Genomic DNA, 12074 nt, shown 5'->3' on the forward strand with positions numbered 1-12074 from the left:
ACGGATACTGAAGACGCCGCAGACAACAGAATTATTCTATGCAGTAACGAATATCTAGGAAGCGTGAATTGCATGTGCTGCTCCACCGCACAACTTCTTATGATACTGTTTTACTTATTCTAAATTTTCATTACCTCATCGTCTCTAGAATACTGTGTGGTTATCACCTGGTTTCCAACAGCGATAGTAGTAAGTAAATCGACTAAAAAGTCTTTCAAAGTAGGTCAGACACAAAAAAAAAAAAATCGGAGCTGCGTGTAGCTCATGTCATTCTGCTTTCAAACGTGAATCTCCGGCTGGGAGTAGTGGCGTACTTCTGTAATCCAAGCTTCTGGGAGGCCGTTGTGTGGGAGAGATCTGGAAACAACTACAGATTCGGCCGTTCCACGAGCTCAGGAACGGCCGCGATGCCTTCATCGAGCTCTGCAGATCGACGGACGACAGTGTGGAAATTTCGGCAAGCGGTGGCTAGGGGTTAAGAGAAGCCAAACGCACTAAACACAAGAAAGTCGGGAAACCGAAGCACACAACTCATAACGAAAAGATTGCGGAATGCAGTGCGAAAGCAAAAGTTCGAGAAGACCAACTCTGAAGCCATCGGCGCGCTAGGAATTATTCCGCACAAGAGGCGATCATGTAGGAAGAGCGAGATGACGCTGTCGCTCGACCACACAATAAAATTTTGCTTAATCCAAATTTGCAATACCGGTTCGACACTAGAATGCTGCGCCTTGGTTCTTCCAAAAGCGGTAGTAATAAGCACGTAGACTGCAGTGTCATTTAGGGTAGTGAGTCAGACATGGAGAGGATATAAGGCGGGTGGAATATGCAACGACAGGGGGCATTGCAGGGCGGCCGCTGGCTCCTTGCGCTGTGGCGCGCCGGTGCCGGCGGCGGCCTGGCTGGGCTGCTGGTGCCTCCATGTAGAGCTGCCGCCGAGCCCAGGCACCGTGCCGCTAACGAAGCGATTGCCTTTAGTGACATCTTTTGCAATAACGACTGCGCGAATCGACGGTATCTCGTAAGGACAGAAAGAGCAGCAGCTGCCGCCGAGCCCAGGCGCCGTGCCTAACACGCAGAAGGTCCCCGGTTGGATTGCGGGCGGAAAGCCGTTTTCGTCGCACTCAGCAAGACACTTGCTACGATCTCTACTGTGACCATTTAAATCAAACGTTCCATCAGCAGGGTGCACATGGCTCAAATGAAACATGAAACGGTTTCAGAACTGGTTGTCGGATTTTAGCGCTGACTTGGAGGCCTGGAAATGCGCGAAACAGCCGCCGCCATGCGATTTGTTGCCACACCGTTGTACAAAACGCAAGGGCTCGTCCGGGATTTGAACCCGGAACCTCCTGCACCCGAAACAGGAATCATACCCCTAGACCAACGAGCCTATTCGTTCCGAAAACGCACTGCATGTGAATGACGCCACCTTTGATGGTCTCACCATGTAGGGCTGCAGCTCAGCCAGCGTTCTCCCTGTCTGTCGCGGTTGGATTGTTTTTATCGACGTCTTTTACTATAGGAACTTCACGAATCGGAGGGAGCTCGTAGCCGATGCCCTTGCTAACACAGAAGACAAACTGTTGCTATTACGAGTCTCCGGGTGGTACATGAAAGCGACCGTCGTTTCCGTGGTGTAGCGGTTATCACGTCTGCTTTACACGCAGAAGGTCCCCGGTTCGATCCCGGGCGGGAACACAACAATTTTAATCTATATTTCGGATTTCATTTCCGAGATGACCTCACGTCCGCGTATGCAGAGACAAGCAATGTCGTATGCTAGACGGATAGGGCGTCATTTTACTGTCAAATACTGTTGCTCTCTTATTGCACCGGTATTTGGTAACTGAGAACGCCCCTAGCTCCATTATGGCTGGCAAAATTTATAATCCGGTTCTTCTGGGCTACTTCAAGTGCGCTTGCTACTGGCTTTCCTGAGCTCACCCTACTCGCCTTGTCACAGCTCTGTCAAAGTGTGATGCTAACTAATAATGAGAAACTCTTAGCCACGCTCAATCTTACATGCCACCCCTTGGTTGTTGCCGTCGCTAGTAAGATGAGGGTAGACTGTCGCACAATTAAGCTGAATCTCCACTCACGGTGCACATATTCCGCAAAGACAACCTTGTTTTCCCTTGCATGCAAAATTACCGTCTGCGTTTCTATCGAATTCCACCTACGTACTTTACTGGTGCCGCATTCTTGTTATATCCACGTGCTATAACAGGCGTCTACTCTTCATTGAGGAGCTGCAACCGGGACTGAGTTCCACCTACTCTTCAGCACGGTCAAAATGGCAGGGCTCGTCCGGGATTTGAACCCGGGACCTCCTGCACCCAAAGCAGGAATCATACCCCTAGACCAACGAGCCACCTGTCTGGAGCAGTCAAGTTAATCCCAAGTAGTGGACCTCACAGGGAACACAAACTTTCACGTGAATTCGCAAGATAAACGCTTTCTGCAGGCAGCACTCACCACTGATGAGAACAATATTAAAGGCAACGAACAGCAAGCGAAATAACTTCATCGAGCACTGCTTATGATCAGCCGGCAGTGCCTCAGTTTCGGTATGTGGTTTCTCAGGGTTAAGAGAAGGCGAATGCACTAAACAAAAGAACATCGGGAAACCAAGCACCAACTCATAACGAAAAGATTGCACGATATACTGCAAGCAAAATTTCCAGAAGATGGATACTGAAGACGCCGCAGACAACAGAATTATTCTATGCAGTAACGATTATCTAGGAAGCGTGAATTGCATGTGCTGCTCCACCGCACAACTTCTTATGATACTGTTTTACTTATTCTAAATTTTCATTACCTCATCGTCTCTAGAATACTGTGTGGTTATCACCTGGTTTCCAACAGCGATAGTAGTAAGTAAATCGACTAAAAAGTCTTTCAAAGTAGGTCAGACACAAAAAAAAAAAAAAAAAAAATCGGAGCTGCGTGTAGCTCATGTCATTCTGCTTTCAAACGTGAATCTCCGGCTGGGAGTAGTGGCGTACTTCTGTAATCCAAGCTTCTGGGAGGCCGTTGTGTGGGAGAGATCTGGAAACAACTACAGATTCGGCCGTTCCACGAGCTCAGGAACGGCCGCGATGCCTTCATCGAGCTCTGCAGATCGACGGACGACAGTGTGGAAATTTCGGCAAGCGGTGGCTAGGGGTTAAGAGAAGCCAAACGCACTAAACACAAGAAAGTCGGGAAACCGAAGCACACAACTCATAACGAAAAGATTGCGGAATGCAGTGCGAAAGCAAAAGTTCGAGAAGACCAACTCTGAAGCCATCGGCGCGCTAGGAATTATTCCGCACAAGAGGCGATCATGTAGGAAGAGCGAGATGACGCTGTCGCTCGACCACACAATAAAATTTTGCTTAATCCAAATTTGCAATACCGGTTCGACACTAGAATGCTGCGCCTTGGTTCTTCCAAAAGCGGTAGTAATAAGCACGTAGACTGCAGTGTCATTTAGGGTAGTGAGTCAGACATGGAGAGGATATAAGGCGGGTGGAATATGCAACGACAGGGGGCATTGCAGGGCGGCCGCCGGCTCCTTGCGCTGTGGCGCGCCGGTGCCGGCGGCGGCCTGGCTGAGCTGCTGGTGCCTCCATGTAGAGCTGCCGCCGAGCCCAGGCACCGTGCCGCTAACGAAGCGATTGCCTTTAGTGACATCTTTTGCAATAACGACTGCGCGAATCGACGGTATCTCGTAAGGACAGAAAGAGCAGCAGCTGCCGCCGAGCCCAGGCGCCGTGCCTAACACGCAGAAGGTCCCCGGTTGGATTGCGGGCGGAAAGCCGTTTTCGTCGCACTCAGCAAGACACTTGCTACGATCTCTACTGTGACCATTTAAATCAAACGTTCCATCAGCAGGGTGCACATGGCTCAAATGAAACATGAAACGGTTTCAGAACTGGTTGTCGGATTTTAGCGCTGACTTGGAGGCCTGGAAATGCGCGAAACAGCCGCCGCCATGCGATTTGTTGCCACACCGTTGTACAAAACGCAAGGGCTCGTCCGGGATTTGAACCCGGGACCTCCTGCACCCGAAGCAGGAATCATACCCCTAGACCAACGAGCCTATTCGTTCCGAAAACGCACTGCATGTGAATGACGCCACCTTTGATGGTCTCACCATGTAGGGCTGCAGCTCAGCCAGCGTTCTCCCTGTCTGTCGCGGTTGGATTGTTTTTATCGACGTCTTTTACTATAGGAACTTCACGAATCGGAGGGAGCTCGTAGCCGATGCCCTTGCTAACACAGAAGACAAACTGTTGCTATTACGAGTCTCCGGGTGGTACATGAAAGCGACCGTCGTTTCCGTGGTGTAGCGGTTATCACGTCTGCTTTACACGCAGAAGGTCCCCGGTTCGATCCCGGGCGGGAACACAACAATTTTAATCTATATTTCGGATTTCATTTCCGAGATGACCTCACGTCCGCGTATGCAGAGACAAGCAATGTCGTATGCTAGACGGATAGGGCGTCATTTTACTGTCAAATACTGTTGCTCTCTTATTGCACCGGTATTTGGTAACTGAGAACGCCCCTAGCTCCATTATGGCTGGCAAAATTTATAATCCGGTTCTTCTGGGCTACTTCAAGTGCGCTTGCTACTGGCTTTCCTGAGCTCACCCTACTCGCCTTGTCACAGCTCTGTCAAAGTGTGATGCTAACTAATAATGAGAAACTCTTAGCCACGCTCAATCTTACATGCCACCCCTTGGTTGTTGCCGTCGCTAGTAAGATGAGGGTAGACTGTCGCACAATTAAGCTGAATCTCCACTCACGGTGCACATATTCCGCAAAGACAACCTTGTTTTCCCTTGCATGCAAAATTACCGTCTGCGTTTCTATCGAATTCCACCTACGTACTTTACTGGTGCCGCATTCTTGTTATATCCACGTGCTATAACAGGCGTCTACTCTTCATTGAGGAGCTGCAACCGGGACTGAGTTCCACCTACTCTTCAGCACGGTCAAAATGGCAGGGCTCGTCCGGGATTTGAACCCGGGACCTCCTGCACCCAAAGCAGGAATCATACCCCTTTTTTTTTTTTTTTTGAACACGCAACCTTCTGATCTTTTTTTTTTTTTTTCTTTTTTTTTTTTTTTTTTTTAGAGCAATTCCATTGGCGTCGCATCAAAACGAATACCTGCCGAAACCCGGGATCGAACCAGGAACCTTTAGATCTTCAGTCTAACGCTCTCCCAACTTTTTTTTCAGACGCCTTAACCACTTTTTTTTTTTTTTTTTTTTTTTTTTTTTTTTTTTTTTTTTTTTTTTTTGAAGCAGACACTCTACCACTCGAACGAATATATCTATTGAAAAAAATATTAAAGAATATCCACCACACAGCCACTTCAAAAGAAGTACAGTACTGAAATTAAAATCCTAAAACATGACTATATAATGTAGACTGCTTACTGAAATAAAGGTTAAAACACGAAAACTTCAGTCCTGGTGTAGAGAAGAAACATACATAAAGGCGGCAAATTCAGAAACAGTATAAAAGAAAATGGCTCACACAGGTGACCTTAGCCAACACCCTCTCTTTCAAATGTCAGGCTAAGCATATTGGCAAAATCATCTCGGAGGCCTGGCAATCGCAAGCGCTGCCAGTAAGCAGTAAGCATGTACTGCCGAAACGCTAGGTGTCCATCCTCTTCATGACAACTGTTGACAAAATGTACGAAATGGCCAATCAACCACATGACGGTATGGAGCTTCGTCCGCGGAAAAAAGGAAGAATCGGGCCGGACGATGATGTCAATAGTATAAGCGGCTTCAGCAGACCTAGTGACAAAAGCAAGTTGTTTCCTGAGCCAACGCCAATTAGCAAGGTGCCCACAGCAGGTGAATCGATGTTCAAGGGTATCCAGGAGACCACACCGAGTACAGGTGTCCGTGTCAGAAAGACCAATACGGTGCAGTCGTACATTGGTGGGAACCAAATTATTTATTACCCTATACCACGTGGACGCCACGGCCATAGAGTGGATCGGCAGACTAACGTTCTTCCAGACGTTCCTCCAGGACACGGATGGAGACGCCAGTTCTATTGGATTGGGACTGGCCAGCCCCTCCCAGCGGGCAATCAAGCTCTTGGTCGTTGGCACCGGTCGCCGCAAGAAGACGTCACCGAGGTAACTCACCGCAATGTAAAATTCCCGAATGTGTTTCAACTTAAAATTTAGGCGTCCGACATCGACAGGTGGAGCAAGGCTCGCCGGACGCACAACAGTAAAAAGCCTGGATGTAATTGAAGTCACTTCTTGCGTAACAATTAGAGTCGTTCGGCGGACGTACAAAGCAGACGCCTTGCGAGTAATGTCAGAGAGGCCCAAGCCTCCGGAGAGACGCGGTTTCGTCATTACCTCGTAACGTAACTTGAATAGATGGCCCTTCCATATAAACCTGCTAGACAATTGGCGCAACCTTTTCGCCACCATCATGGGAAGTGGGAACAGCTGAGCAACATAATAAGCTTTACATAGGACGTAGGTGTCTAAAATTCGGACTTTTTGCAAAATGGTAGCAGAGCGCTGCTCATGGACCATCAGAGCCCCCTGTATCTTCTCGGTGACAGATTTCCAATTGAGAGCCGCCATTTTTAGAGGACACCGATCAATGATAATCCCCAAGGACGTATGGCGATCGACAAAAGTGGCCCAAGGGACGTCAGCATCGCGAACTCCTCGAATATCAAGGAACTTACATTTACCCTGATTGAGACGCGCTCCAGAGACACGACAGTATGCATCAACTGCCTCTTTCAACAACGGGATATCATCTCGTTGACGGAGGAGAACAACGACATCATCCGCATATGCCTTAACCGAGAGCTTCCCACCAGAGAGGGACATACCCTGAAGCTTGAGAGCAATAGTCCGAAGCAGCGGTTCCAGGGACAAAACGAATAAAGACATAGAGAGCGGACTACCCTGAGGCACTCCGCGGCGGATAGCAATGGGCGGCGTCAGCTGCCCATTGACAGACACCCGAGCTGTTATTCCCCTGTACAAATTGCCAAGAACACCACGTGATGAAGCGTTAAAACCTATTGTACCTAAAACACGATCTAAAAACACATGACTGACGTGATCAAAAGCCTTATAAAAATCAAGGAAGGCAAAGGCACAATGTACGTTTGTAACCGCCGCAACCGAGACAACATCCCGATATTCAGCTACTGGTGTCAGAATAGATCTATCATGAAAACAACATTGATGTGCACCAATCACACCCCGAAGCAGAGAAGACAGCCGGCTATTGAGCGCTCTAGCAGCTGTCTTATAGTCAAAATTCAGCAATGTGAGCGGACGAAGATTGGCAGCAGATAAACGACCAGAGGACTTCGGAATTAAAACAATTTTCCCTACTTTAAAATCGGCAGGCACATCCATCCCTCTGACAATCTCATTTAAAATCTGCGTAAAAATGCCACCCAAAAGAGGCCAAAAACGGAGATAAAATTCTTTAGGCAGGCCGTCTGGACCCGGCGATTTACTGGACGGAGAGCGAGCAATAAAATCGAAAACATCATCTACCTGGAACTCCCGGAGAAATTCGCCGTTCGCGTCAGGCGCGATCGTCGCAGTTAGATCCCCAAAGACATCATCCGAAAGAGACTCACCAGAATCATCGGCAGAATAGAGACTAGTGTAATACTGATGAAGAGCACGAACCATTTCCTCCTGTGCACTAAGCTGTCGCCCATCATCCACCGTAAGAGAAGAGATGAAGGAGCGACGACGACGAGTCTGATGCCGTAGCAGGTGGTACAAGGATGTCAGTTCACCTTCAACAAGAGAGTGAGGTTTCGACTTAACTCGCAGACCATCCATCTGTCGTCGTTTAAGGCTCAAGAGCTTGGCTTTAATACGACGAACATCATGGATCCGCAGTGGAGAGGTACCCGCCGCGTCATATAGTTCACGCAGGACAGAGTAGTAATATTCATACGTGTTCTTAAAATCACGTGTCCTAGCAGCACAGTAGAAAATCAAAGTCTGACGAATCTTGGGCTTGGCAAACGCAGTCCACCAAACCAGCAAGGAGGGGTATCGCGGGACAGAGCGAAGACATCGCTCCCACACGCCACTTATAACATCATCCATAGCACTGTCGGCAAGGTGGGAAACATTTAACATCCACTGGGAACGATAAAGTTTTGCAGGTTGGCGACTAAGATTTACAGTTGCAGTAAAAGCACAATGGTCAGAAAAACTAGTAGCAATAACATCGACAGAAAGAATTTTATCACATAAAAAATCAGATAAATAGAATCTGTCGAGTCTACTGCATGAGGACGCGGTAAAAAACGTATATTTCACCAGGGTTGGATATTTGTGTTCCCAAACATCACGCAGATGCATCGTACGAACTAAGTCATGTAAATCACGGCAATAATTAAAATTGGGGGACTGGTCTGCAGGGCGTAAAACACAATTAAAATCGCCTCCGAGCAGGAGACTCCGAGGACTCTGGCGCAAAAGATAAATAAGCTCTTCTTTATAAAAGCGCGATCGAGCCACAGTGTGACCCGAACCAGAGGGGGCATACAAAACAACGAGGCGGAGATCAAAAAGACGACAACCAATCCCACGGCCAGAGTCAAGGAATTCAATGTCAGTAATAGGAATGCCCTCTCGAAAGAAAAGAGCAGTTCCTGTTGAATATTCCGGCGCGACATTAAAAGCAGTTTGAAATCCAGGTAGAGAGAGATCAGAAAACAACACTTCCTGCAAAAACACTACGTCCGCACAGGCGTCGTAAATAAACTGCCGCAAAGAGGCAATGCGAACGTCGGACTCAATACGGTTAACATTTAAGGTAAGAAAGGTGTATGCTTGAACCATAGACAGAAAAGCGAGAAAACAAATCACCTACACCGACGCACCAGCGGCACAGTCCATAGCAGGGGTGACGGAGGCATCCGAGGGAGGGGGACTGCTACCCCGTTCCGCGGATCCCTTACGTTTCGGTTTTTTACGAACAGCATTAACGTTCGGCTGAACGCGTAACTTGCGTCGGCTGACAGGCAAGGAAACTTCAGCCGCCGGTGACGTAGGAGGGTCAAGTTCTGTATCCGACACCACCCGCGCCGGTCCACATGCGGGATCCGGGGTCGCGGGGGAAACATCCGACAAAACGGAATGGTCAACACCTGCACTAGCTTCCGGCAAACATGGACTGCACGGAGGCGAAACGTGAGCAGGAAGGTCCGAGGCCGCAGAGTTGGAAGGAAGCGGAGCAGCTCCGCTGGCAGAGGTATGGGGCAGCGAAGCAGGAAGTTGTCGCGGCTCCACTTGTTGTGACATCGAAGTCGGTTCGGAAGACGGCGCCAACAGGCCCGACCGACGACCCGACTCGAGAGAAGCTGCGCCGGAGGCCGGAGGGGCGACAGCAGCCGCCACCGGAACCGCTACCTCAGGAGGGCAGGGAGCAGCTACAGTACACAGTGGCTCGGAGGATGCCGGTCGCTCGGACTGGGGCATCTCAGGGAGATCCTCATCCGTACTATTTCCATCGTGTGGGCGACGCCTCTTATTATTCAAAAGTGGCACACCCACCTGAGGGACAGACGGAACAACATCAGATTTAGCACGCAAAGGAGGAAATTCTGTATCAGGGGTGCGCAAAACCTGTGGCGGGGCGCTACTACCACTGGACTGTGCTACACCAAGAGCAGAACCACCTGCAACGAGGTCAGCGACCGTTAACTTGCGACGCTGTTCGAGAGAATTTTTTAAAACAAAAACTCTCCGCGGACAGTCGGTACGCACGTGACCACTTTCATTGCACAAAAAACAGGTGCCAACCTGACCACTATATGTTACATGGACACGATATCCACCGATCTGCAGGTGAGATGGAATATTCTGCTTAACGTGCATTTCGACTGAACGAATACCACTGTAACATTGCAGGCGATGTTGGCTTGACCAGCGTTCAAGGCGAATGCTCTTTACATCACCATACTTCTGTAGACCCTCCTTAAGATAGACATTATCCACCTCCGGTGGAAGGTTGTAAACACGAACATTGGTATACGTGATGGAAGCATTGGAAAGCAGCACGGTACTTACAGAATCATCCCGATGCCGAAAGAGAACTTGATGACCATATTTAGAAAGAATTTTATCAACCTGAAGTGGGTCCATAAACTTAACAAAGAAAACATACAGTTCGGTATCAAAATAAGCAGTGTGCACCTGATCCGAATGAACACCAAAGGTATCTACCAACCAATCATGAATCTCAAGAGAACTAGGTTGCACATGGCGGGTTGACTTGTCAAAAGCAAAACTAACTGTAGCCTGACGAGGAATAACCTGGGACGACATTTTCAAAATATGCGGTCGAAACCGCTACACAAAAAACACTGAAATAAGGACAGAAAGTAACACAAGGTACGAAACAACGACGGAGAAATACTCTCAGAAGTTGCAACACAACACGTAACAAAAACGATAGTCCACTATACGTAACGCTACGGCGGAGCGGAAGACTAGGCACGTCCACACTGCACGGCGTCTAAAGCGGAACTGCCAGCACGGTCAAAATGGCAGGGCTCGTCCGGGATTTGAACCCGGGACCTCCTGCACCCAAAGCAGGAATCATACCCCTAGACCAACGAGCCACCTGTCTGGAGCAGTCAAGTTAATCCCAAGTAGTGGACCTCACAGGGAACACAAACTTTCACGTGAATTCGCAAGATAAACGCTTTCTGCAGGCAGCACTCACCACTGATGAGAACAATATTAAAGGCAACGAACAGCAAGCGAAATAACTTCATCGAGCACTGCTTATGATCAGCCGGCAGTGCCTCAGTTTCGGTATGTGGTTTCTCAGGGTTAAGAGAAGGCGAATGCACTAAACAAAAGAACATCGGGAAACCAAGCACCAACTCATAACGAAAAGATTGCACGATATACTGCAAGCAAAATTTCCAGAAGATGGATACTGAAGACGCCGCAGACAACAGAATTATTCTATGCAGTAACGATTATCTAGGAAGCGTGAATTGCATGTGCTGCTCCACCGCACAACTTCTTATGATACTGTTTTACTTATTCTAAATTTTCATTACCTCATCGTCTCTAGAATACTGTGTGGTTATCACCTGGTTTCCAACAGCGATAGTAGTAAGTAAATCGACTAAAAAGTCTTTCAAAGTAGGTCAGACACAAAAAAAAAAAAAAAATCGGAGCTGCGTGTAGCTCATGTCATTCTGCTTTCAAACGTGAATCTCCGGCTGGGAGTAGTGGCGTACTTCTGTAATCCAAGCTTCTGGGAGGCCGTTGTGTGGGAGAGATCTGGAAACAACTACAGATTCGGCCGTTCCACGAGCTCAGGAACGGCCGCGATGCCTTCATCGAGCTCTGCAGATCGACGGACGACAGTGTGGAAATTTCGGCAAGCGGTGGCTAGGGGTTAAGAGAAGCCAAACGCACTAAACACAAGAAAGTCGGGAAACCGAAGCACACAACTCATAACGAAAAGATTGCGGAATGCAGTGCGAAAGCAAAAGTTCGAGAAGACCAACTCTGAAGCCATCGGCGCGCTAGGAATTATTCCGCACAAGAGGCGATCATGTAGGAAGAGCGAGATGACGCTGTCGCTCGACCACACAATAAAATTTTGCTTAATCCAAATTTGCAATACCGGTTCGACACTAGAATGCTGCGCCTTGGTTCTTCCAAAAGCGGTAGTAATAAGCACGTAGACTGCAGTGTCATTTAGGGTAGTGAGTCAGACATGGAGAGGATATAAGGCGGGTGGAATATGCAACGACAGGGGGCATTGCAGGGCGGCCGCCGGCTCCTTGCGCTGTGGCGCGCCGGTGCCGGCGGCGGCCTGGCTGGGCTGCTGGTGCCTCCATGTAGAGCTGCCGCCGAGCCCAGGCACCGTGCCGCTAACGAAGCGATTGCCTTTAGTGACATCTTTTGCAATAACGACTGCGCGAATCGACGGTATCTCGTAAGGACAGAAAGAGCAGCAGCTGCCGCCGAGCCCAGGCGCCGTGCCTAACACGCAGAAGGTCCCCGGTTGGATTGCG

General features: G+C 48.8%; 6 non-coding genes across 6 annotated transcripts; 2 read left to right on the forward strand and 4 right to left on the reverse strand.

Moving 5' to 3' along the window:
• Nucleotides 1-1321: 1321 nt before the first annotated feature.
• Nucleotides 1322-1393, reverse strand: Trnap-cgg. Its single transcript has one exon. It is a non-coding gene; the product is annotated as a tRNA-Pro (tRNA).
• Nucleotides 1394-1628: 235 nt separating this feature from the next.
• On the forward strand, nt 1629-1701 carry Trnav-uac. Its single transcript has one exon. It is a non-coding gene; the product is annotated as a tRNA-Val (tRNA).
• A 601-nt stretch (nt 1702-2302) lies between these two features.
• On the reverse strand, nt 2303-2374 carry Trnap-ugg. The gene has a single exon. It is a non-coding gene; the product is annotated as a tRNA-Pro (tRNA).
• Nucleotides 2375-4018: 1644 nt separating this feature from the next.
• On the reverse strand, nt 4019-4090 carry Trnap-cgg. The gene has a single exon. It is a non-coding gene; the product is annotated as a tRNA-Pro (tRNA).
• A 235-nt stretch (nt 4091-4325) lies between these two features.
• On the forward strand, nt 4326-4398 carry Trnav-uac. Its single transcript has one exon. It is a non-coding gene; the product is annotated as a tRNA-Val (tRNA).
• A 6185-nt stretch (nt 4399-10583) lies between these two features.
• Trnap-ugg lies at nt 10584-10655 on the reverse strand. Its single transcript has one exon. It is a non-coding gene; the product is annotated as a tRNA-Pro (tRNA).
• Between the last annotated feature and the right edge of the window lie 1419 nt (nt 10656-12074).

This window comes from Schistocerca piceifrons, unplaced genomic scaffold (genome assembly GCF_021461385.2).
Source record: "Schistocerca piceifrons isolate TAMUIC-IGC-003096 unplaced genomic scaffold, iqSchPice1.1 HiC_scaffold_537, whole genome shotgun sequence".
NCBI lineage: Eukaryota > Metazoa > Arthropoda > Insecta > Orthoptera > Acrididae > Schistocerca > Schistocerca piceifrons.